The sequence below is a fragment of the Lissotriton helveticus genome, chromosome 1_2 (genome assembly GCF_964261635.1).
Source record: "Lissotriton helveticus chromosome 1_2, aLisHel1.1, whole genome shotgun sequence".
Lineage (NCBI taxonomy): Eukaryota > Metazoa > Chordata > Amphibia > Caudata > Salamandridae > Lissotriton > Lissotriton helveticus.
The window spans coordinates 325,851,935-325,877,863 of record NC_136058.1 but is presented as its reverse complement, the minus strand read 5'-3'; the positions used below and the strand labels follow the sequence as shown (position 1 = coordinate 325,877,863).

The 25,929-nt window shown below is 37.6% G+C and overlaps 20 non-coding genes across 20 annotated transcripts; all 20 read right to left on the bottom strand.

Moving 5' to 3' along the window:
• Nucleotides 1-898: 898 nt before the first annotated feature.
• On the bottom strand, nucleotides 899-970 carry TRNAC-GCA (transfer RNA cysteine (anticodon GCA)). The gene has a single exon. It is a non-coding gene; the product is annotated as a tRNA-Cys (tRNA).
• A 1,008-nt stretch (nucleotides 971-1,978) lies between these two features.
• On the bottom strand, nucleotides 1,979-2,050 carry TRNAC-GCA (transfer RNA cysteine (anticodon GCA)). The gene has a single exon. It is a non-coding gene; the product is annotated as a tRNA-Cys (tRNA).
• A 2,092-nt stretch (nucleotides 2,051-4,142) lies between these two features.
• TRNAC-GCA (transfer RNA cysteine (anticodon GCA)) lies at nucleotides 4,143-4,214 on the bottom strand. Its single transcript has one exon. It is a non-coding gene; the product is annotated as a tRNA-Cys (tRNA).
• Nucleotides 4,215-6,306: 2,092 nt separating this feature from the next.
• On the bottom strand, nucleotides 6,307-6,380 carry TRNAC-ACA (transfer RNA cysteine (anticodon ACA)). The gene has a single exon. It is a non-coding gene; the product is annotated as a tRNA-Cys (tRNA).
• A 1,013-nt stretch (nucleotides 6,381-7,393) lies between these two features.
• Nucleotides 7,394-7,465, bottom strand: TRNAC-GCA (transfer RNA cysteine (anticodon GCA)). The gene has a single exon. It is a non-coding gene; the product is annotated as a tRNA-Cys (tRNA).
• Nucleotides 7,466-8,475: 1,010 nt separating this feature from the next.
• Nucleotides 8,476-8,547, bottom strand: TRNAC-GCA (transfer RNA cysteine (anticodon GCA)). The gene has a single exon. It is a non-coding gene; the product is annotated as a tRNA-Cys (tRNA).
• Nucleotides 8,548-9,558: 1,011 nt separating this feature from the next.
• Nucleotides 9,559-9,630, bottom strand: TRNAC-GCA (transfer RNA cysteine (anticodon GCA)). Its single transcript has one exon. It is a non-coding gene; the product is annotated as a tRNA-Cys (tRNA).
• Nucleotides 9,631-10,640: 1,010 nt separating this feature from the next.
• Nucleotides 10,641-10,712, bottom strand: TRNAC-GCA (transfer RNA cysteine (anticodon GCA)). Its single transcript has one exon. It is a non-coding gene; the product is annotated as a tRNA-Cys (tRNA).
• A 1,010-nt stretch (nucleotides 10,713-11,722) lies between these two features.
• On the bottom strand, nucleotides 11,723-11,794 carry TRNAC-GCA (transfer RNA cysteine (anticodon GCA)). The gene has a single exon. It is a non-coding gene; the product is annotated as a tRNA-Cys (tRNA).
• A 1,012-nt stretch (nucleotides 11,795-12,806) lies between these two features.
• On the bottom strand, nucleotides 12,807-12,878 carry TRNAC-GCA (transfer RNA cysteine (anticodon GCA)). The gene has a single exon. It is a non-coding gene; the product is annotated as a tRNA-Cys (tRNA).
• A 1,008-nt stretch (nucleotides 12,879-13,886) lies between these two features.
• Nucleotides 13,887-13,958, bottom strand: TRNAC-GCA (transfer RNA cysteine (anticodon GCA)). Its single transcript has one exon. It is a non-coding gene; the product is annotated as a tRNA-Cys (tRNA).
• Nucleotides 13,959-14,968: 1,010 nt separating this feature from the next.
• Nucleotides 14,969-15,040, bottom strand: TRNAC-GCA (transfer RNA cysteine (anticodon GCA)). Its single transcript has one exon. It is a non-coding gene; the product is annotated as a tRNA-Cys (tRNA).
• Nucleotides 15,041-16,051: 1,011 nt separating this feature from the next.
• Nucleotides 16,052-16,123, bottom strand: TRNAC-GCA (transfer RNA cysteine (anticodon GCA)). Its single transcript has one exon. It is a non-coding gene; the product is annotated as a tRNA-Cys (tRNA).
• A 1,010-nt stretch (nucleotides 16,124-17,133) lies between these two features.
• On the bottom strand, nucleotides 17,134-17,205 carry TRNAC-GCA (transfer RNA cysteine (anticodon GCA)). The gene has a single exon. It is a non-coding gene; the product is annotated as a tRNA-Cys (tRNA).
• Nucleotides 17,206-18,215: 1,010 nt separating this feature from the next.
• On the bottom strand, nucleotides 18,216-18,287 carry TRNAC-GCA (transfer RNA cysteine (anticodon GCA)). Its single transcript has one exon. It is a non-coding gene; the product is annotated as a tRNA-Cys (tRNA).
• A 1,012-nt stretch (nucleotides 18,288-19,299) lies between these two features.
• TRNAC-GCA (transfer RNA cysteine (anticodon GCA)) lies at nucleotides 19,300-19,371 on the bottom strand. Its single transcript has one exon. It is a non-coding gene; the product is annotated as a tRNA-Cys (tRNA).
• Nucleotides 19,372-20,379: 1,008 nt separating this feature from the next.
• On the bottom strand, nucleotides 20,380-20,451 carry TRNAC-GCA (transfer RNA cysteine (anticodon GCA)). The gene has a single exon. It is a non-coding gene; the product is annotated as a tRNA-Cys (tRNA).
• Nucleotides 20,452-22,543: 2,092 nt separating this feature from the next.
• TRNAC-GCA (transfer RNA cysteine (anticodon GCA)) lies at nucleotides 22,544-22,615 on the bottom strand. The gene has a single exon. It is a non-coding gene; the product is annotated as a tRNA-Cys (tRNA).
• Nucleotides 22,616-24,707: 2,092 nt separating this feature from the next.
• TRNAC-ACA (transfer RNA cysteine (anticodon ACA)) lies at nucleotides 24,708-24,781 on the bottom strand. Its single transcript has one exon. It is a non-coding gene; the product is annotated as a tRNA-Cys (tRNA).
• A 1,013-nt stretch (nucleotides 24,782-25,794) lies between these two features.
• On the bottom strand, nucleotides 25,795-25,866 carry TRNAC-GCA (transfer RNA cysteine (anticodon GCA)). Its single transcript has one exon. It is a non-coding gene; the product is annotated as a tRNA-Cys (tRNA).
• Between the last annotated feature and the right edge of the window lie 63 nt (nucleotides 25,867-25,929).

The following is a 25,929-nucleotide window of genomic DNA, read 5'->3' as shown; positions in this document are numbered from 1 at the left end:
TCCTTAATATTATTTATTAAAGGAAAACTGGATCATTTAAAAAACAGATTTATTTGTTTCATTGTTATTTTATTTGCATAGGCAGTGGTACATAGGACCAATGCCTCTACATACAATGATTGTTTTGAAACATTCTTAAAGGGGAAGAGGTTTTTACGGGACACCTTATCATTTGAGGATTGGTTACCACAATCACGGAGATGATGATGAAGTATGATTGTTTTGGGCCAAATTATGGTGGAAAAACATTTCTACGTACCACTACAATTTGGTATTTGGAAGGTACACCCAAACACCCCTTTCGAATACCTTCCATTTAATACATCAGAAAAAGCCATTTTGCGTTTGCAAATGGCCTGATTCTTCAGACCAGCCTTCTTGCAACTGCAATGCTAGTTCGTACATCTTGCACGTAGGCAGAGCTTTTAAGGAGAAATTAAATAGTTCCTACGTGGCACAAAAATGAAGTGCTTCAAACAAACACATACTTTGCATGCACAGAGAAGAGGTGGAATATATGTAAGACTGAAGACACAGGTGAAATGAGAAATAGATTGACTGCTTCGCTGCCAAGTTTTATACGCCATTTCTTCAGTGCAATACAAGAAAGCACCAAACAGTATAACAAAGTTGTCAATTGGTTTCATAGTCCATTCCCTTTGTTTAGTGCTGTGAAAGGAAGAGCCGAATTCCAAAATTGATCAATGATGTTTCAGAAATTTCCCAAAGGGAATAACAAGCCGAGTGTTAAAAACTGCATTTACTCACAGGTTTTGAGCAGGAAACACTGAAATGCTATTAAAGTGCAATATCCAAGGGAATACTGACTCTGTCAAAGATGATCCAAATGGAATTGATGAAAAGTCCCAATTACAAACAACAGAATCAAAATAGGGTGAGGGTACACCCGGATTTGAACCAGGGACCTCTTGATCTGCAGTCAAATGCTCTACCACTGAGCTATATCCCCAGGTTGTCAGTAAAATCAGAATGACAAAATATCAGTACATCATGAAAGAGTGTGAGGATCATTCTAAGTTGTGCCAGAAAGTACAACCTTGAAACTGTGGAACAGGAGAAGTAGTCCTTAATATTATGTATTAAAGGAAAACTGGATCATTTAAAAAACATATATTTGTTTCATTGTTATTTTATTTGAATAGGCAGTGGTACATAGGACCAATGCCTCTACATACAATGATTATTTTGAAACATTCTTAAAGGGGAAGAGGTTTTTACGGGACACCTTATCATTTGAGGATTGGTTACCACAATCACAGAGATGATGATGAAGTATGATTATTTTGGGCCAAATTATGGTCGTAAAACATTTCTAAGTACCACTACAATTCGGTATTTGGAAGGTACACCCAAACACCCCTTTCGAATACCTTCCATTTAATACATCAGAAAAAGCCATTTTGCGTTTGCAAATGGCCTGATTCTTCAGACCAGCCTTCTTGCAACTGCAATGATAGTTCGTACATCTTGCACGTAGGCAGAGCTTTTAAGGAGAAATTAAATAGTTCCTACGTTGCACAAAAATGAAGTGCTTCAAACAAACACATACTTTGCATGCACAGAGAAGAGGTGGAATATATGTAAGACTGAAGACACAGGTGAAATGAAAAATAGATTGACTGCTTCGCTGCCAAGTTTTATATGCCATTTCTTCAGAGCAATACAAGAAAGCACCAAACAGTATAACAAAGTTGTCAATTGGTTTCATAGTCCATTCCCTTTGTTTAGTGCTGTGAAAGGAAGAGCCGAATTCCAAAATTGATCAATGATGTTCCAGACATTTCCCAAAGGGAATAACAAGCCCAGTGTTAAAAACTGCATTTACTCACAGGTTTTGAGAAGCAAACACTGTAATGCCATTAAAGTGCAATATCCAAGGGAACACTGACTGTTAAAGATGATCCAAATGGAATTGATGGAAAGTCCCAATTACAAACAACAGAATCCAAACAGGGTGAGGGGACACCAGGATTTGAACCAGGGACCTCTTGATCTGCAGTCAAATGCTCTACCACTGAGCTATATCCCCAGCTTTAAAGTACAACCAGAATGACAAAATATCAGTACATCATGAAAGAGTGAGAGGATCATACTAAGTTGTTCCGGAAAGTACAACCTTGAAACTGTGGATGAGGAGAAGTAGTCCTTAATATTATTTATTAAAGGAAAACTGGATCATTTAAAAAACAGATATTTGTTTCATTGTTATTTTATTTGAATAGGCAGTGGTACATAGGACCAATGCCTCTACATACAATGATTGTTTTGAAACATTCTTAAAGGGGAAGAGGTTTTTACGGGACACCTTATCATTTGAGGATTGGTTACCACAATCACTGAGATGGTGATGAAGTATGATTGTTTTCGGCCAAATTATGGTGGAAAAACATTTCTACGTACCACTACAATTCGGTATTTGGAAGGTACACCCAAACACCCCTTTCGAATACCTTCCATTTAATACATCAGAAAAAGCCATTTTGCGTTTGCAAATGGCCTGATTCTTCAGACCAGCCTTCTTGCAACTGCAATGATAGTTCGTACATCTTGCATGTAGGCAGAGCTTTTAAGGAAAAATTAAATAGTTCCTACGTTGCACAAAAATGAAGTGCTTCAAACAAACACATACTTTGCATGCACAGACAAGAGGTGGAATATATGTAAGACTGAAGACACAGGTGAAATGAGAAATAGATTGACTGCTTCGCTGCCAAGTTTTATACGCCATTTCTTCAGTGCAATACAAGAAAGAACCAAACAGTATAACAAAGTTGTCAATTGGTTTAATAGTCCATTCCCTTTGTTTAGTGCTGTGAAAGGAAGAGCCGAATTCCAAAATTGATCAATGATGTTTCAGAAATTTCCCAAAGGGAATAACAAGCCCAGTGTTAAAAACTGCACTTACTCACAGGTTTTGAGCAGGAAACACTGAAATGCTATTAAAGTGCAATATCCAAGGGAACACTGACTCTGTCAAATATGATCCAAATGGAATGGTGAAAAGTCCCAATTACAAACAACAGAATCAAAATAGGGTGAGGGGACACCCGGATTTGAACCAGGGACCTCTTGATCTGCAGTCAAATGCTCTACCACTGAGCTATACCCCAGCTTTTCAGTAAAATCAGAATGACAAAATATCAGTACATCATGAAAGAGTGTGAGGCTCATACTAAGTTGTGCCAGAAAGTACAACCTTGAAACTGTGGAGCAGGAGAAGTAGTCCTTAATATTATTTATTAAAGGAAAACTGGATCATTTGAAAAACAGATTTATTTGTTTCATTGTTATTTTATTTGAATAGGCAGTGGTACATAGGACCAATGCCTCTACATACAATGATTGTTTTGAAACATTCTTAAAGTTGAAGAGGTTTTTATGGGACACCTTATCATTTGAGGATTGGTTACCACAATCACAGAGATGATGATGAAGTAAGATTGTTTTGGGCCAAATTATGGTGGAAAAACATTTCTACGTACCACTACAATTCGGTATTTGGAAGGTACACCCAAACACCCCTTTCGAATACCTTCCATTTAATACATCAGAAAAAGCCATTTTGCGTTTGCAAATGGCCTGATTCTTCAGACCAGCCTTCTTGCAACTGCAATGAGAGTTCGTACATCTTGCACGTAGGCAGAGCTTTTAAGGAGAAATTAAATAGTTCCTACGTTGCACAAAAATGAAGTGCTTCAAACAAACACATACTTTGCATGCACAGAGAAGAGGTGGAATATATGTAAGACTGAAGACACAGGTGAAATGAGAAATAGATTGACTGCTTCGCTGCCAAGTTTTATATGCCATTTCTTCAGTGCAATACAAGAAAGCACCAAACAGTATAACAAAGTTGTCAATTGGTTTAATAGTCCATTCCCTTTGTTTAGTGCTGTGAAAGGAAGAGCCGAATTCCAAAATTGATCAATGATGTTTCAGAAATTTCCCAAAGGGAATACCAAGCCGAGTGTTAAAAACTGCATTTACTCACAGGTTTTGAGAAGCAAACACTGTAATGCCATTAAAGTGCAATATCCAAGGGAACACTGACTCTGTCAAAGATGATCCAAATGGAATTGATGGAACGTCCCAATTACAAACAACAGAATCAAAATAGGGTGAGGGGACACCAGGATTTGAACCAGGGACCTCTTGATCTGCAGTCAAATGCTCTACCACTGAGCTATATCCCCAGCTTTAAAGTACCACCAGAATGACAAAATATCAGTAAATCATGAAAGAGTGAGAGGATCATACTAAGTTGTTCCGGAAAGTACAACCTTGAAACTGTGGAACAGGAGAAGTCGTCCTTAATATTATTTATTAAAGGAAAACTGGATCATTTAAAAAACAGATATTTGTTTCATTGTTATTTTATTTGAATAGGCAGTGGTACATAGGACCAATGCCTCTACATACAATGATTGTTTTGAAACATTCTTAAAGGGGAAGAGGTTTTTACGGGACACCTTATCATTTGAGGATTGCTTACCACAATCACTGAGATGGTGATGAAGTATGATTGTTTTGGGCCAAATTATGGTGGAAAAACATTTCTACGTACCACTACAATTCGGTATTTGGAAGGTACACCCAAACACCCCTTTCGAATACCTTCCATTTAATACATCAGAAAAAGCCATTTTGCGTTTGCAAATGGCCTGATTCTTCAGACCAGCCTTCTTGCAACTGCAATGATAGTTCGTACATCTTGCACGTAGGCAGAGCTTTTAAGGAAAAATTAAATAGTTCCTACGTTGCACAAAAATGAAGTGCTTCAAACAAACACATACTTTGCATGCATAGAGAAGAGGTGGAATATATGTAAGACTGAAGACACAGGTGAAATGAGAAATAGATTGACTGCTTCGCTGCCAAGTTTTATACGCCATTTCTTCAGTGCAATACAAGAAAGCACCAAACAGTATAACAAAGTTGTCAATTGGTTTAATAGTCCATTCCCTTTGTTTAGTGCTGTGAAAGGAAGAGCCGAATTCCAAAATTGATCAATGATGTTTCAGAAATTTCCCAAAGGGAATAACAAGCCGACTGTTAAAAACTGCATTCACTCACAGGTTTTGGGCAGGAAACACTGAAATGCTATTAAAGTGCAATATCCAAGGGAACACTGACTCTGTCAAAGATGATCCAAATAGAATTGATGAAAAGTCCCAATTACAAACAACAGAATCAAAATAGGGTGAGAGGACACGCGGATTTGAATCAGGGAACTCTTGATCTGCAGTCTAATGCTCTACCACTGAGCTATATCCCCAGGTTGTCAGTAAAATCAGAATGACAAAATATCAGTACATCATGAAAGAGTGTGAGGATCATTCTAAGTTGTGCCAGAAAGTACAACCTTGAAACTGTGGAACAGGAGAAGTAGTCCTTAATATTATTTATTAAAGGAAAACTGGATCATTTAAAAAACAGATTTATTTGTTTCATTGTTATTTTATTTGAATAGGCAGTGGTACATAGGACCAATGCCTCTACATACAATGATTGTTTTGAAACATTCCTAAAGGGGAAGATGTTTTTACGGGACACCTTATCATTTGAGGATTGGTTACCACAATCACGGAGATGATGATGAAGTATGATTGTTTTGGGCCAAATTATGGTGGAAAAACATTTCTACGTACCACTACAATTTGGTATTTGGAAGGTACACCCAAACACCCCTTTCGAATACCTTCCATTTAATACATCAGAAAAAGCCATTTTGCGTTTGCAAATGGCCTGATTCTTCAGACCAGCCTTCTTGCAACTGCAATGATAGTGCGTACATCTTGCACGTAGGAAGAGCTTTTAAGGAGAAATTAAATAGTTCCTACGTTGCACAAAAATGAAGTGCTTCAAACAAACACATACTTTGCATGCACAGAGAAGAGGTGGAATATATGTAAGACTGAAGACACAGGTGAAATGAGAAATAGATTGACTGCTTCGCTGCCAAGTTTTATACGCAATTTGTTCAGCGCAATACAAGAAAGCACCAAACAGTATAACGAAGTTGTCAATTGGTTTCATAGTCCATTCCCTTTGTTTAGTGCTGTGAAAGGAAGAGCTGAATTCCAAAATTGATCAATGATGTTTCAGAAATTTCCCAAAGTGAATACCAAGCCGAGTGTTAAAAACTGCATTTACTCACAGGCTTTGAGCAGGAAACACTGAAATGCTATTAAAGTGCAATATCCAAGGGAACACTGACTCTGTCAAAGATGATCCAAATGGAATTGATGAAAAGTCCAAATTACAAACAACAGAATCAAAATAGGGTGATGGGACACCCGGATTTGAACCAGGGACCACTTCATCTGTAGTCAAATGCTCTACCACTGAGCTATATCCCCAGCCTTTCAGTAAAATCAGAATGACAACATATCGGTATATCATGAAAGAGTGTGAGGATCATACTAAGTTGTGCCAGAAAGTACAACCTTGAAACTGTGGAACAGGAGAAGTAGTCCTTAATATTATTTATTAAAGGAAAACTGGATCATTTAAAAAACAGATTTATTTGTTTCATTGTTATTTTATTTGAATAGGCAGTGGTACATAGGACCAATCCCTCTACATACAATGATTGTTTTGAAACATTCTTAAAGGGGAAGAGGTTTTTACGGGACACCTTATCATTTGAGGATTGGTTACCACAATCACAGAGATGATGATGAAGTATGATTGTTTTGGGCCAAATTATTGTGGAAAAACATTTCTACGTACCACTACAATTCGAGAATTTGGAAGGTACACACAAACACCCCTTTCGAATACCTTCCATTTAATACATCAGAAAAAGCCATTTTGCGTTTGCAAATGGCCTGATTCTTCAGACCAGCCTTCTTGCAACTGCAATGATAGTTCGTACATCTTGCCCGTAGGCAGAGCTTTTAAGGAGAAATTAAATAGTTCCTACGTTGCACAAAAATGAAGTGCTTCAAACAAACACATCCTTTGCATGCACAGAGAAGAGGTGGAATATATGCAAGACTGAAGACACAGGTGAAATGAGAAATAGATTGACTGCTTCGCTGCCAAGTTTTATATGCCATTTCTTCAGTGCAATACAAGAAAGCACCAAACAGTATAACAAAGTTGTCAATTGGTTTAATAGTCCATTCCCTTTGTTTAGTGCTGTGAAAGGAAGAGCCGAATTCCAAAATTGATCAATGATGTTTCAGAAATTTCCCAAAGGGAATACCAAGCCGAGTGTTAAAAACTGCATTTACTCACAGGTTTTGAGAAGCAAACACTGTAATGCCATTAAAGTGCAATATCCAAGGGAACACTGACTCTGTCAAAGATGATCCAAATGGAATTGATGGAACGTCCCAATTACAAACAACAGAATCAAAATAGGGTGAGGGGACACCAGGATTTGAACCAGGGACCTCTTGATCTGCAGTCAAATGCTCTACCACTGAGCTATATCCCCAGCTTTAAAGTACCACCAGAATGACAAAATATCAGTAAATCATGAAAGAGTGAGAGGATCATACTAAGTTGTTCCGGAAAGTACAACCTTGAAACTGTGGAACAGGAGAAGTCGTCCTTAATATTATTTATTAAAGGAAAACTGGATCATTTAAAAAACAGATATTTGTTTCATTGTTATTTTATTTGAATAGGCAGTGGTACATAGGACCAATGCCTCTACATACAATGATTGTTTTGAAACATTCTTAAAGGGGAAGAGGTTTTTACGGGACACCTTATCATTTGAGGATTGCTTACCACAATCACTGAGATGGTGATGAAGTATGATTGTTTTGGGCCAAATTATGGTGGAAAAACATTTCTACGTACCACTACAATTCGGTATTTGGAAGGTACACCCAAACACCCCTTTCGAATACCTTCCATTTAATACATCAGAAAATGCCATTTTGCGTTTGCAAATGGCCTGTTTCTTCAAACCAGCCTTCTTGCAACTGCAATAATAGTTCGTACATCTTGCACGCAGGCAGAGCTTTTAAGGAAAAATTAAATAGTTCCTACGATGCACAAAAATGAAGTGCTTCAAACAAACACATACTTTGCATGCACAGAGAAGAGGTGGAATATATGTAAGACTGAAGACACAGGTGAAATGAGAAATAGATTGACTGCTTCGCTGCCAAGTTTTATACGCCATTTCTTCAGTGCAATACAAGAAAGCACCAAACAGTATAACAAAGTTGTCAATTGGTTTAATAGTCCATTCCCTTTGTTTAGTGCTGTGAAAGGAAGAGCCGAATTCCAAAATTGATCAATGATGTTTCAGAAATTTCCCAAAGGGAATAACAAGCCGACTGTTAAAAACTGCATTCGCTCACAGGTTTCGAGCAGGAAACACTGAAATGCTATTAAAGTGCAATATCCAAGGGAACACTGACTCTGTCAAAGATGATCCAAATAGAATTGATGAAAAGTCCCAATTACAAACAACAGTATCAAAATAGGGTGAGAGGACACCCGGATTTGAACCAGGGAACTCTTGATCTGCAGTCAAATGCTCTACCACTGAGCTATATCCCCAGCTTTTCAGTAAAATCAGAATGACAAAATATCAGTACATCATGAAAGAGTGTGAGGATCATACTAAGTTGTGCTAGAAAGTACAACCTTGAAACTGTGGAACAGGAGAAGTAGTCCTTAATATTATTTATTAAAGGAAAACTGGATCATTTAAAAAACAGATTTATTTGTTTCATTGTTATTTTATTTGAATAGGCAGTGGTACATAGGACCAATGCCTCTACATACAATGATTGTTTTGAAACATTCTTAAAGGGGAGAGGTTTTTACGGGACACCTTATCATTTGAGGATTGGTTACCACAATCACAGAGATGATGATGAAGTATGATTGTTTTGGGCCAAATTAAGGTGGAAAAACATTTCTACGTACCACTACAATTCGGTATTTGGAAGGTACACCCAAACACCCCTTTCGAATACCTTCCATTTAATACATCAGAAAAAGCCATTTTGCGTTTGCAAATGGCCTGATTCTTCAGGCCAGCCATCTTGCAACTGCAATGATAGTTCGTACATCTTGCACGTAGGCAGAGCTTTTAAGGAGAAATTAAATAGTTCCTACGTTGCACAAAAATGAAGTGCTTCAAACAAACACATACTTTGCATGCACAGAGAAGAGGTGGAATATATGCAAGACTGAAGACACAGGTGAAATGAGAAATAGATTGACTGCTTCGCTGCCAAGTTTTATATGCCATTTCTTCAGTGCAATACAAGAAAGCACCAAACAGTATAACAAAGTTGTCAATTGGTTTAATAGTCCATTCCCTTTGTTTAGTGCTGTGAAAGGAAGAGCCGAATTCCAAAATTGATCAATGATGTTTCAGAAATTTCCCAAAGGGAATACCAAGCCGAGTGTTAAAAACTGCATTTACTCACAGGTTTTGAGAAGCAAACACTGTAATGCCATTAAAGTGCAATATCCAAGGGAACACTGACTCTGTCAAAGATGATCCAAATGGAATTGATGGAACGTCCCAATTACAAACAACAGAATCAAAATAGGGTGAGGGGACACCAGGATTTGAACCAGGGACCTCTTGATCTGCAGTCAAATGCTCTACCACTGAGCTATATCCCCAGCTTTAAAGTACCACCAGAATGACAAAATATCAGTAAATCATGAAAGAGTGAGAGGATCATACTAAGTTGTTCCGGAAAGTACAACCTTGAAACTGTGGAACAGGAGAAGTCGTCCTTAATATTATTTATTAAAGGAAAACTGGATCATTTAAAAAACAGATATTTGTTTCATTGTTATTTTATTTGAATAGGCAGTGGTACATAGGACCAATGCCTCTACATACAATGATTGTTTTGAAACATTCTTAAAGGGGAAGAGGTTTTTACGGGACACCTTATCATTTGAGGATTGCTTACCACAATCACTGAGATGGTGATGAAGTATGATTGTTTTGGGCCAAATTATGGTGGAAAAACATTTCTACGTACCACTACAATTCGGTATTTGGAAGGTACACCCAAACACCCCTTTCGAATACCTTCCATTTAATACATCAGAAAATGCCATTTTGCGTTTGCAAATGGCCTGTTTCTTCAAACCAGCCTTCTTGCAACTGCAATAATAGTTCGTACATCTTGCACGCAGGCAGAGCTTTTAAGGAAAAATTAAATAGTTCCTACGTTGCACAAAAATGAAGTGCTTCAAACAAACACATACTTTGCATGCACAGAGAAGAGGTGGAATATATGTAAGACTGAAGACACAGGTGAAATGAGAAATAGATTGACTGCTTCGCTGCCAAGTTTTATACGCCATTTCTTCAGTGCAATACAAGAAAGCACCAAACAGTATAACAAAGTTGTCAATTGGTTTAATAGTCCATTCCCTTTGTTTAGTGCTGTGAAAGGAAGAGCCGAATTCCAAAATTGATCAATGATGTTTCAGAAATTTCCCAAAGGGAATAACAAGCCGACTGTTAAAAACTGCATTCGCTCACAGGTTTCGAGCAGGAAACACTGAAATGCTATTAAAGTGCAATATCCAAGGGAACACTGACTCTGTCAAAGATGATCCAAATAGAATTGATGAAAAGTCCCAATTACAAACAACAGTATCAAAATAGGGTGAGAGGACACCCGGATTTGAACCAGGGAACTCTTGATCTGCAGTCAAATGCTCTACCACTGAGCTATATCCCCAGCTTTTCTGTAAAATCAGAATGACAAAATATCAGTACATCATGAAAGAGTGTGAGGATCATACTAAGTTGTGCTAGAAAGTACAACCTTGAAACTGTGGAACAGGAGAAGTAGTCCTTAATATTATTTATTAAAGGAAAACTGGATCATTTAAAAAACAGATTTATTTGTTTCATTGTTATTTTATTTGAATAGGCAGTGGTACATAGGACCAATGCCTCTACATACAATGATTGTTTTGAAACATTCTTAAAGGGGAGAGGTTTTTACGGGACACCTTATCATTTGAGGATTGGTTACCACAATCACAGAGATGATGATGAAGTATGATTGTTTTGGGCCAAATTAAGGTGGAAAAACATTTCTACGTACCACTACAATTCGGTATTTGGAAGGTACACCCAAACACCCCTTTCGAATACCTTCCATTTAATACATCAGAAAAAGCCATTTTGCGTTTGCAAATGGCCTGATTCTTCAGGCCAGCCATCTTGCAACTGCAATGATAGTTCGTACATCTTGCACGTAGGCAGAGCTTTTAAGGAGAAATTAAATAGTTCCTACGTTGCACAAAAATGAAGTGCTTCAAACAAACACATACTTTGCATGCACAGAGAAGAGGTGGAATATATGTAAGACTGAAGACACAGGTGAATTGAGAAATAGATTGACTGCTTCGCTGCCAAGTTTTATATGCCATTTCTTCAGTGCAATACAAGAAAGCACCAAACAGTATAACAAAGTTGTCAATTGGTTTAATAGTCCATTCCCTTTGTGTAGTGCTGTGAAAGGAAGAGCCGAATTCCAAAATTGATCAATGATGTTTCAGAAATTTCCCAAAGGGAATAAAAGCCGACTGTTAAAAATTGCATTCACTCACAGGTTTTGAGCAGGAAACACTGAAATGCTATTAAAGTGCAATATCCAAGGGAACACTGACTCTGTCAAAGATGATCCAAATAGAATTGATGAAAAGTCCCAATTACAAACAACAGAATCAAAATAGGGTGAGAGGACACCCGGATTTGAACCAGGGACCCCTTGATCTGCAGTCAAATGCTCTACCACTGAGCTATATCCCCAGCTTTGCAGTAAAATCAGAATGACAAAATATCAGTACATCATGAAAGTGTGTGAGGTTTATACTAAGTTGTGCCAGAAAGTACAACCTTGAAATTGTGGAACAGGAGAAGTAGTCCTTAATATTATTTATTAAAGGAAAACTGGATCATTTAAAAAACAGATTTATTTGTTTCATTGTTATTTTATTTGAATAGGCAGTGGTACATAGGACCAATGCTTCTACATACAATGATTGTTTTGAAACATTCTTAAAGGGGAAGAGGTTTTTACGGGACACCATATCATTTGAGGATTGGTTACCATAATCACAGAGATGATGATGAAGTATGATTGTTTTGGGCCAAATTATGGTGGAAAAACATTTCTACGTACCACTACAATTCGGTATTTGGAAGGTACACCCAAACACCCCTTTCGAATACCTTCCATTTAATACATCAGAAAAAGCCATTTTGCATTTGCAAATGGCCTGATTCTTCAGACCAGCCTTCTTGCAACTGCAATGATAGTTCGTACATCTTGCACGTAGGCAGAGCTTTTAAGGAGAAATTAAATAGTTCCAACGTTGCACAAAAATGAAGTGCTTCAAACAAACACATACTTTGCATGCACAGAGAAGAGGTGGAATATATGTAAGACTGAAGACACAGGTGAAATGAGAAATAGATTGACTGCTTCGCTGCCAAGTTTTATACGCCATTTCTTCAGTGCAATACAAGAAAGCACCAAACAGTATAACAAAGTTGTCAATTGGTTTAATAGTCCATTCCCTTTGTTTAGTGCTGTGAAAGGAAGAGCCGAATTCCAAAATTGATCAATGATGTTTCAGAAATTTCCCAAAGGGAATAACAAGCCGACTGTTAAAAACTGCATTCGCTCACAGGTTTTGAGCAGGAAACACTGAAATGCTATTAAAGTGCAATATCCAAGGGAACACTGACTCTGTCAAAGATGATCCAAATAGAATTGATGAAAAGTCCCAATTACAAACAACAGTATCAAAATAGGGTGAGAGGACACCCGGATTTGAACCAGGGAACTCTTGATCTGCAGTCAAATGCTCTACCACTGAGCTATATCCCCAGCTTTTCTGTAAAATCAGAATGACAAAATATCAGTACATCATGAAAGAGTGTGAGGATCATACTAAGTTGTGCTAGAAAGTACAACCTTGAAACTGTGGAACAGGAGAAGTAGTCCTTAATATTATGTATTAAAGGAAAACTAGATCATTTAAAAAACATATATTTGTTTCATTGTTATTTTATTTGAATAGGCAGTGGTACATAGGACCAATGCCTCTACATACAATGATTATTTTGAAACATTCTTAAAGGGGAAGAGGTTTTTACGGGACACCTTATCATTTGAGGATTGGTTACCACAATCACAGAGATGATGATGAAGTATGATTATTTTGGGCCAAATTATGGTCGTAAAACATTTCTAAGTACCACTACAATTCGGTATTTGGAAGGTACACCCAAACACCCCTTTCGAATACCTTCCATTTAATACATCAGAAAAAGCCATTTTGCGTTTGCAAATGGCCTGATTCTTCAGACCAGCCTTCTTGCAACTGCAATGATAGTTCGTACATCTTGCACGTAGGCAGAGCTTTTAAGGAGAAATTAAATAGTTCCTACGTTGCACAAAAATGAAGTGCTTCAAACAAACACATACTTTGCATGCACAGAGAAGAGGTGGAATATATGTAAGACTGAAGACACAGGTGAAATGAAAAATAGATTGACTGCTTTGCTGCCAAGTTTTATATGCCATTTCTTCAGAGCAATACAAGAAAGCACCAAACAGTATAACAAAGTTGTCAATTGGTTTCATAGTCCATTCCCTTTGTTTAGTGCTGTGAAAGGAAGAGCCGAATTCCAAAATTGATCAATGATGTTCCAGACATTTCCCAAAGGGAATAACAAGCCCAGTGTTAAAAACTGCATTTACTCACAGGTTTTGAGAAGCAAACACTGTAATGCCATTAAAGTGCAATATCCAAGGGAACACTGACTGTTAAAGATGATCCAAATGGAATTGATGGAAAGTCCCAATTACAAACAACAGAATCCAAACAGGGTGAGGGGACACCAGGATTTGAACCAGGGACCTCTTGATCTGCAGTCAAATGCTCTACCACTGAGCTATATCCCCAGCTTTAAAGTACAACCAGAATGACAAAATATCAGTACATCATGAAAGAGTGAGAGGATCATACTAAGTTGTTCCGGAAAGTACAACCTTGAAACTGTGGAACAGGAGAAGTCGTCCTTAATATTATTTATTAAAGGAAAACTGGATCATTTAAAAAACAGATATTTGTTTCATTGTTATTTTATTTGAATAGGCAGTGGTACATAGGACCAATGCCTCTACATACAATGATTGTTTTGAAACATTCTTAAAGGGGAAGAGGTTTTTACGGGACACCTTATCATTTGAGGATTGCTTACCACAATCACTGAGATGGTGATGAAGTATGATTGTTTTGGGCCAAATTATGGTGGAAAAACATTTCTACGTACCACTACAATTCGGTATTTGGAAGGTACACCCAAACACCCCTTTCGAATACCTTCCATTTAATACATCAGAAAATGCCATTTTGCGTTTGCAAATGGCCTGTTTCTTCAAACCAGCCTTCTTGCAACTGCAATAATAGTTCGTACATCTTGCACGCAGGCAGAGCTTTTAAGGAAAAATTAAATAGTTCCTACGATGCACAAAAATGAAGTGCTTCAAACAAACACATACTTTGCATGCACAGAGAAGAGGTGGAATATATGTAAGACTGAAGACACAGGTGAAATGAGAAATAGATTGACTGCTTCGCTGCCAAGTTTTATACGCCATTTCTTCAGTGCAATACAAGAAAGCACCAAACAGTATAACAAAGTTGTCAATTGGTTTAATAGTCCATTCCCTTTGTTTAGTGCTGTGAAAGGAAGAGCCGAATTCCAAAATTGATCAATGATGTTTCAGAAATTTCCCAAAGGGAATAACAAGCCGACTGTTAAAAACTGCATTCGCTCACAGGTTTCGAGCAGGAAACACTGAAATGCTATTAAAGTGCAATATCCAAGGGAACACTGACTCTGTCAAAGATGATCCAAATAGAATTGATGAAAAGTCCCAATTACAAACAACAGTATCAAAATAGGGTGAGAGGACACCCGGATTTGAACCAGGGAACTCTTGATCTGCAGTCAAATGCTCTACCACTGAGCTATATCCCCAGCTTTTCAGTAAAATCAGAATGACAAAATATCAGTACATCATGAAAGAGTGTGAGGATCATACTAAGTTGTGCTAGAAAGTACAACCTTGAAACTGTGGAACAGGAGAAGTAGTCCTTAATATTATTTATTAAAGGAAAACTGGATCATTTAAAAAACAGATTTATTTGTTTCATTGTTATTTTATTTGAATAGGCAGTGGTACATAGGACCAATGCCTCTACATACAATGATTGTTTTGAAACATTCTTAAAGGGGAGAGGTTTTTACGGGACACCTTATCATTTGAGGATTGGTTACCACAATCACAGAGATGATGATGAAGTATGATTGTTTTGGGCCAAATTAAGGTGGAAAAACATTTCTACGTACCACTACAATTCGGTATTTGGAAGGTACACCCAAACACCCCTTTCGAATACCTTCCATTTAATACATCAGAAAAAGCCATTTTGCGTTTGCAAATGGCCTGATTCTTCAGGCCAGCCATCTTGCAACTGCAATGATAGTTCGTACATCTTGCACGTAGGCAGAGCTTTTAAGGAGAAATTAAATAGTTCCTACGTTGCACAAAAATGAAGTGCTTCAAACAAACACATACTTTGCATGCACAGAGAAGAGGTGGAATATATGCAAGACTGAAGACACAGGTGAAATGAGAAATAGATTGACTGCTTCGCTGCCAAGTTTTATATGCCATTTCTTCAGTGCAATACAAGAAAGCACCAAACAGTATAACAAAGTTGTCAATTGGTTTAATAGTCCATTCCCTTTGTTTAGTGCTGTGAAAGGAAGAGCCGAATTCCAAAATTGATCAATGATGTTTCAGAAATTTCCCAAAGGGAATACCAAGCCGAGTGTTAAAAACTGCATTTACTCACAGGTTTTGAGAAGCAAACACTGTAATGCCATTAAAGTGCAATATCCAAGGGAACACTGACTCTGTCAAAGATGATCCAAATGGAATTGATGGAACGTCCCAATTACAAACAACAGAATCAAAATAGGGTGAGGGGACACCAGGATTTGAACCAGGGACCTCTTGATCTGCAGTCAAATGCTCTACCACTGAGCTATATCCCCAGCTTTAAAGTACCACCAGAATGACAAAATATCAGTAAATCATGAAAGAGTGAGAGGATCATACTAAGTTGTTCCGGAAAGTACAACCTTGAAACTGTGGAACAGGAGAAGTCGTCCTTAATATTATTTATTAAAGGAAAACTGGATCATTTAAAAAACAGATATTTGTTTCATTGTTATTTTATTTGAATAGGCAGTGGTACATAGGACCAATGCCTCTACATACAATGATTGTTTTGAAACATTCTTAAAGGGGAAGAGGTTTTTACGGGACACCTTATCATTTGAGGATTGCTTACCACAATCACTGAGATGGTGATGAAGTATGATTGTTTTGGGCCAAATTATGGTGGAAAAACATTTCTACGTACCACTACAATTCGGTATTTGGAAGGTACACCCAAACACCCCTTTCGAATACCTTCCATTTAATACATCAGAAAATGCCATTTTGCGTTTGCAAATGGCCTGTTTCTTCAAACCAGCCTTCTTGCAACTGCAATAATAGTTCGTACATCTTGCACGCAGGCAGAGCTTTTAAGGAAAAATTAAATAGTTCCTACGTTGCACAAAAATGAAGTGCTTCAAACAAACACATACTTTGCATGCACAGAGAAGAGGTGGAATATATGTAAGACTGAAGACACAGGTGAAATGAGAAATAGATTGACTGCTTCGCTGCCAAGTTTTATACGCCATTTCTTCAGTGCAATACAAGAAAGCACCAAACAGTATAACAAAGTTGTCAATTGGTTTAATAGTCCATTCCCTTTGTTTAGTGCTGTGAAAGGAAGAGCCGAATTCCAAAATTGATCAATGATGTTTCAGAAATTTCCCAAAGGGAATAACAAGCCGACTGTTAAAAACTGCATTCGCTCACAGGTTTCGAGCAGGAAACACTGAAATGCTATTAAAGTGCAATATCCAAGGGAACACTGACTCTGTCAAAGATGATCCAAATAGAATTGATGAAAAGTCCCAATTACAAACAACAGTATCAAAATAGGGTGAGAGGACACCCGGATTTGAACCAGGGAACTCTTGATCTGCAGTCAAATGCTCTACCACTGAGCTATATCCCCAGCTTTTCTGTAAAATCAGAATGACAAAATATCAGTACATCATGAAAGAGTGTGAGGATCATACTAAGTTGTGCTAGAAAGTACAACCTTGAAACTGTGGAACAGGAGAAGTAGTCCTTAATATTATTTATTAAAGGAAAACTGGATCATTTAAAAAACAGATTTATTTGTTTCATTGTTATTTTATTTGAATAGGCAGTGGTACATAGGACCAATGCCTCTACATACAATGATTGTTTTGAAACATTCTTAAAGGGGAGAGGTTTTTACGGGACACCTTATCATTTGAGGATTGGTTACCACAATCACAGAGATGATGATGAAGTATGATTGTTTTGGGCCAAATTAAGGTGGAAAAACATTTCTACGTACCACTACAATTCGGTATTTGGAAGGTACACCCAAACACCCCTTTCGAATACCTTCCATTTAATACATCAGAAAAAGCCATTTTGCGTTTGCAAATGGCCTGATTCTTCAGGCCAGCCATCTTGCAACTGCAATGATAGTTCGTACATCTTGCACGTAGGCAGAGCTTTTAAGGAGAAATTAAATAGTTCCTACGTTGCACAAAAATGAAGTGCTTCAAACAAACACATACTTTGCATGCACAGAGAAGAGGTGGAATATATGTAAGACTGAAGACACAGGTGAATTGAGAAATAGATTGACTGCTTCGCTGCCAAGTTTTATATGCCATTTCTTCAGTGCAATACAAGAAAGCACCAAACAGTATAACAAAGTTGTCAATTGGTTTAATAGTCCATTCCCTTTGTGTAGTGCTGTGAAAGGAAGAGCCGAATTCCAAAATTGATCAATGATGTTTCAGAAATTTCCCAAAGGGAATAAAAGCCGACTGTTAAAAATTGCATTCACTCACAGGTTTTGAGCAGGAAACACTGAAATGCTATTAAAGTGCAATATCCAAGGGAACACTGACTCTGTCAAAGATGATCCAAATAGAATTGATGAAAAGTCCCAATTACAAACAACAGAATCAAAATAGGGTGAGAGGACACCCGGATTTGAACCAGGGACCCCTTGATCTGCAGTCAAATGCTCTACCACTGAGCTATATCCCCAGCTTTGCAGTAAAATCAGAATGACAAAATATCAGTACATCATGAAAGTGTGTGAGGTTTATACTAAGTTGTGCCAGAAAGTACAACCTTGAAATTGTGGAACAGGAGAAGTAGTCCTTAATATTATTTATTAAAGGAAAACTGGATCATTTAAAAAACAGATTTATTTGTTTCATTGTTATTTTATTTGAATAGGCAGTGGTACATAGGACCAATGCTTCTACATACAATGATTGTTTTGAAACATTCTTAAAGGGGAAGAGGTTTTTACGGGACACCATATCATTTGAGGATTGGTTACCATAATCACAGAGATGATGATGAAGTATGATTGTTTTGGGCCAAATTATGGTGGAAAAACATTTCTACGTACCACTACAATTCGGTATTTGGAAGGTACACCCAAACACCCCTTTCGAATACCTTCCATTTAATACATCAGAAAAAGCCATTTTGCATTTGCAAATGGCCTGATTCTTCAGACCAGCCTTCTTGCAACTGCAATGATAGTTCGTACATCTTGCACGTAGGCAGAGCTTTTAAGGAGAAATTAAATAGTTCCAACGTTGCACAAAAATGAAGTGCTTCAAACAAACACATACTTTGCATGCACAGAGAAGAGGTGGAATATATGTAAGACTGAAGACACAGGTGAAATGAGAAATAGATTGACTGCTTCGCTGCCAAGTTTTATACGCCATTTCTTCAGTGCAATACAAGAAAGCACCAAACAGTATAACAAAGTTGTCAATTGGTTTAATAGTCCATTCCCTTTGTTTAGTGCTGTGAAAGGAAGAGCCGAATTCCAAAATTGATCAATGATGTTTCAGAAATTTCCCAAAGGGAATAACAAGCCGACTGTTAAAAACTGCATTCGCTCACAGGTTTTGAGCAGGAAACACTGAAATGCTATTAAAGTGCAATATCCAAGGGAACACTGACTCTGTCAAAGATGATCCAAATAGAATTGATGAAAAGTCCCAATTACAAACAACAGTATCAAAATAGGGTGAGAGGACACCCGGATTTGAACCAGGGAACTCTTGATCTGCAGTCAAATGCTCTACCACTGAGCTATATCCCCAGCTTTTCTGTAAAATCAGAATGACAAAATATCAGTACATCATGAAAGAGTGTGAGGATCATACTAAGTTGTGCTAGAAAGTACAACCTTGAAACTGTGGAACAGGAGAAGTAGTCCTTAATATTATGTATTAAAGGAAAACTAGATCATTTAAAAAACATATATTTGTTTCATTGTTATTTTATTTGAATAGGCAGTGGTACATAGGACCAATGCCTCTACATACAATGATTATTTTGAAACATTCTTAAAGGGGAAGAGGTTTTTACGGGACACCTTATCATTTGAGGATTGGTTACCACAATCACAGAGATGATGATGAAGTATGATTATTTTGGGCCAAATTATGGTCGTAAAACATTTCTAAGTACCACTACAATTCGGTATTTGGAAGGTACACCCAAACACCCCTTTCGAATACCTTCCATTTAATACATCAGAAAAAGCCATTTTGCGTTTGCAAATGGCCTGATTCTTCAGACCAGCCTTCTTGCAACTGCAATGATAGTTCGTACATCTTGCACGTAGGCAGAGCTTTTAAGGAGAAATTAAATAGTTCCTACGTTGCACAAAAATGAAGTGCTTCAAACAAACACATACTTTGCATGCACAGAGAAGAGGTGGAATATATGTAAGACTGAAGACACAGGTGAAATGAAAAATAGATTGACTGCTTTGCTGCCAAGTTTTATATGCCATTTCTTCAGAGCAATACAAGAAAGCACCAAACAGTATAACAAAGTTGTCAATTGGTTTCATAGTCCATTCCCTTTGTTTAGTGCTGTGAAAGGAAGAGCCGAATTCCAAAATTGATCAATGATGTTCCAGACATTTCCCAAAGGGAATAACAAGCCCAGTGTTAAAAACTGCATTTACTCACAGGTTTTGAGAAGCAAACACTGTAATGCCATTAAAGTGCAATATCCAAGGGAACACTGACTGTTAAAGATGATCCAAATGGAATTGATGGAAAGTCCCAATTACAAACAACAGAATCCAAACAGGGTGAGGGGACACCAGGATTTGAACCAGGGACCTCTTGATCTGCAGTCAAATGCTCTACCACTGAGCTATATCCCCAGCTTTAAAGTACAACCAGAATGACAAAATATCAGTACATCATGAAAGAGTGAGAGGATCATACTAAGTTGTTCCGGAAAGTACAACCTTGAAACTGTGGATGAGGAGAAGTAGTCCTTAATATTATTTATTAAAGGAAAACTGGATCATTTAAAAAACAGATATTTGTTTCATTGTTATTTTATTTGAATAGGCAGTGGTACATAGGACCAATGCCTCTACATACAATGATTGTTTTGAAACATTCTTAAAGGGGAAGAGGTTTTTACGGGACACCTTATCATTTGAGGATTGGTTACCACAATCACTGAGATGGTGATGAAGTATGATTGTTTTCGGCCAAATTATGGTGGAAAAACATTTCTACGTACCACTACAATTCGGTATTTGGAAGGTACACCCAAACACCCCTTTCGAATACCTTCCATTTAATACATCAGAAAAAGCCATTTTGCGTTTGCAAATGGCCTGATTCTTCAGACCAGCCTTCTTGCAACTGCAATGATAGTTCGTACATCTTGCATGTAGGCAGAGCTTTTAAGGAAAAATTAAATAGTTCCTACGTTGCACAAAAATGAAGTGCTTCAAACAAACACATACTTTGCATGCACAGACAAGAGGTGGAATATATGTAAGACTGAAGACACAGGTGAAATGAGAAATAGATTGACTGCTTCGCTGCCAAGTTTTATACGCCATTTCTTCAGTGCAATACAAGAAAGAACCAAACAGTATAACAAAGTTGTCAATTGGTTTAATAGTCCATTCCCTTTGTTTAGTGCTGTGAAAGGAAGAGCCGAATTCCAAAATTGATCAATGATGTTTCAGAAATTTCCCAAAGGGAATAACAAGCCCAGTGTTAAAAACTGCACTTACTCACAGGTTTTGAGCAGGAAACACTGAAATGCTATTAAAGTGCAATATCCAAGGGAACACTGACTCTGTCAAATATGATCCAAATGGAATGGTGAAAAGTCCCAATTACAAACAACAGAATCAAAATAGGGTGAGGGGACACCCGGATTTGAACCAGGGCCCTCTTGATCTGCAGTCAAATGCTCTACCACTGAGCTATACCCCAGCTTTTCAGTAAAATCAGAATGACAAAATATCAGTACATCATGAAAGAGTGTGAGGCTCATACTAAGTTGTGCCAGAAAGTACAACCTTGAAACTGTGGAGCAGGAGAAGTAGTCCTTAATATTATTTATTAAAGGAAAACTGGATCATTTGAAAAACAGATTTATTTGTTTCATTGTTATTTTATTTGAATAGGCAGTGGTACATAGGACCAATGCCTCTACATACAATGATTGTTTTGAAACATTCTTAAAGTTGAAGAGGTTTTTATGGGACACCTTATCATTTGAGGATTGGTTACCACAATCACAGAGATGATGATGAAGTAAGATTGTTTTGGGCCAAATTATGGTGGAAAAACATTTCTACGTACCACTACAATTCGGTATTTGGAAGGTACACCCAAACACCCCTTTCGAATACCTTCCATTTAATACATCAGAAAAAGCCATTTTGTGTTTGCAAATGGCCTGATTATTCAGACCAGCCTTCTTGCAACTGCAATGAGAGTTCGTACATCTTGCACGTAGGCAGAGCTTTTAAGGAGAAATTAAATAGTTCCTACGTTGCACAAAAATGAAGTGCTTCAAACAAACACATACTTTGCATGCACAGAGAAGAGGTGGAATATATGTAAGACTGAAGACACAGGTGAAATGAGAAATAGATTGACTGCTTCGCTGCCAAGTTTTATATGCCATTTCTTCAGTGCAATACAAGAAAGCACCAAACAGTATAACAAAGTTGTCAATTGGTTTAATAGTCCATTCCCTTTGTTTAGTGCTGTGAAAGGAAGAGCCGAATTCCAAAATTGATCAATGATGTTTCAGAAATTTCCCAAAGGGAATACCAAGCCGAGTGTTAAAAACTGCATTTACTCACAGGTTTTGAGAAGCAAACACTGTAATGCCATTAAAGTGCAATATCCAAGGGAACACTGACTCTGTCAAAGATGATCCAAATGGAATTGATGGAACGTCCCAATTACAAACAACAGAATCAAAATAGGGTGAGGGGACACCAGGATTTGAACCAGGGACCTCTTGATCTGCAGTCAAATGCTCTACCACTGAGCTATATCCCCAGCTTTAAAGTACCACCAGAATGACAAAATATCAGTAAATCATGAAAGAGTGAGAGGATCATACTAAGTTGTTCCGGAAAGTACAACCTTGAAACTGTGGAACAGGAGAAGTCGTCCTTAATATTATTTATTAAAGGAAAACTGGATCATTTAAAAAACAGATATTTGTTTCATTGTTATTTTATTTGAATAGGCAGTGGTACATAGGACCAATGCCTCTACATACAATGATTGTTTTGAAACATTCTTAAAGGGGAAGAGGTTTTTACGGGACACCTTATCATTTGAGGATTGCTTACCACAATCACTGAGATGGTGATGAAGTATGATTGTTTTGGGCCAAATTATGGTGGAAAAACATTTCTACGTACCACTACAATTCGGTATTTGGAAGGTACACCCAAACACCCCTTTCGAATACCTTCCATTTAATACATCAGAAAAAGCCATTTTGCGTTTGCAAATGGCCTGATTCTTCAGACCAGCCTTCTTGCAACTGCAATGATAGTTCGTACATCTTGCACGTAGGCAGAGCTTTTAAGGAAAAATTAAATAGTTCCTACGTTGCACAAAAATGAAGTGCTTCAAACAAACACATACTTTGCATGCATAGAGAAGAGGTGGAATATATGTAAGACTGAAGACACAGGTGAAATGAGAAATAGATTGACTGCTTCGCTGCCAAGTTTTATACGCCATTTCTTCAGTGCAATACAAGAAAGCACCAAACAGTATAACAAAGTTGTCAATTGGTTTAATAGTCCATTCCCTTTGTTTAGTGCTGTGAAAGGAAGAGCCGAATTCCAAAATTGATCAATGATGTTTCAGAAATTTCCCAAAGGGAATAACAAGCCGACTGTTAAAAACTGCATTCACTCACAGGTTTTGGGCAGGAAACACTGAAATGCTATTAAAGTGCAATATCCAAGGGAACACTGACTCTGTCAAAGATGATCCAAATAGAATTGATGAAAAGTCCCAATTACAAACAACAGAATCAAAATAGGGTGAGAGGACACGCGGATTTGAATCAGGGAACTCTTGATCTGCAGTCTAATGCTCTACCACTGAGCTATATCCCCAGGTTGTCAGTAAAATCAGAATGACAAAATATCAGTACATCATGAAAGAGTGTGAGGATCATTCTAAGTTGTGCCAGAAAGTACAACCTTGAAACTGTGGAACAGGAGAAGTAGTCCTTAATATTATTTATTAAAGGAAAACTGGATCATTTAAAAAACAGATTTATTTGTTTCATTGTTATTTTATTTGAATAGGCAGTGGTACATAGGACCAATGCCTCTACATACAATGATTGTTTTGAAACATTCCTAAAGGGGAAGATGTTTTTACGGGACACCTTATCATTTGAGGATTGGTTACCACAATCACGGAGATGATGATGAAGTATGATTGTTTTGGGCCAAATTATGGTGGAAAAACATTTCTACGTACCACTACAATTTGGTATTTGGAAGGTACACCCAAACACCCCTTTCGAATACCTTCCATTTAATACATCAGAAAAAGCCATTTTGCGTTTGCAAATGGCCTGATTCTTCAGACCAGCCTTCTTGCAACTGCAATGATAGTGCGTACATCTTGCACGTAGGAAGAGCTTTTAAGGAGAAATTAAATAGTTCCTACGTTGCACAAAAATGAAGTGCTTCAAACAAACACATACTTTGCATGCACAGAGAAGAGGTGGAATATATGTAAGACTGAAGACACAGGTGAAATGAGAAATAGATTGACTGCTTCGCTGCCAAGTTTTATACGCAATTTGTTCAGCGCAATACAAGAAAGCACCAAACAGTATAACGAAGTTGTCAATTGGTTTCATAGTCCATTCCCTTTGTTTAGTGCTGTGAAAGGAAGAGCTGAATTCCAAAATTGATCAATGATGTTTCAGAAATTTCCCAAAGTGAATACCAAGCCGAGTGTTAAAAACTGCATTTACTCACAGGCTTTGAGCAGGAAACACTGAAATGCTATTAAAGTGCAATATCCAAGGGAACACTGACTCTGTCAAAGATGATCCAAATGGAATTGATGAAAAGTCCAAATTACAAACAACAGAATCAAAATAGGGTGATGGGACACCCGGATTTGAACCAGGGACCACTTCATCTGTAGTCAAATGCTCTACCACTGAGCTATATCCCCAGCCTTTCAGTAAAATCAGAATGACAACATATCGGTATATCATGAAAGAGTGTGAGGATCATACTAAGTTGTGCCAGAAAGTACAACCTTGAAACTGTGGAACAGGAGAAGTAGTCCTTAATATTATTTATTAAAGGAAAACTGGATCATTTAAAAAACAGATTTATTTGTTTCATTGTTATTTTATTTGAATAGGCAGTGGTACATAGGACCAATCCCTCTACATACAATGATTGTTTTGAAACATTCTTAAAGGGGAAGAGGTTTTTACGGGACACCTTATCATTTGAGGATTGGTTACCACAATCACAGAGATGATGATGAAGTATGATTGTTTTGGGCCAAATTATTGTGGAAAAACATTTCTACGTACCACTACAATTCGAGAATTTGGAAGGTACACACAAACACCCCTTTCGAATACCTTCCATTTAATACATCAGAAAAAGCCATTTTGCGTTTGCAAATGGCCTGATTCTTCAGACCAGCCTTCTTGCAACTGCAATGATAGTTCGTACATCTTGCCCGTAGGCAGAGCTTTTAAGGAGAAATTAAATAGTTCCTACGTTGCACAAAAATGAAGTGCTTCAAACAAACACATCCTTTGCATGCACAGAGAAGAGGTGGAATATATGTAAGACTGAAGACACAGGTGAAATGAGAAATAGATTGACTGCTTCGCTGCCAAGTTTTATATGCCATTTCTTCAGTGCAATACAAGAAAGCACCAAACAGTATAACAAAGTTGTCAATTGGTTTAATAGTCCATTCCCTTTGTTTAGTGCTGTGAAAGGAAGAGCCGAATTCCAAAATTGATCAATGATGTTTCAGAAATTTCCCAAAGGGAATACCAAGCAGAGTGTTAAAAACTGCATTTACTCACAGGTTTTGAGAAGCAAACACTGTAATGCCATTAAAGTGCAATATCCAAGGGAACACTGACTCTGTCAAAGATGATCCAAATGGAATTGATGGAACGTCCCAATTACAAACAACAGAATCAAAATAGGGTGAGGGGACACCAGGATTTGAACCAGGGACCTCTTGATCTGCAGTCAAATGCTCTACCACTGAGCTATATCCCCAGCTTTAAAGTACCACCAGAATGACAAAATATCAGTAAATCATGAAAGAGTGAGAGGATCATA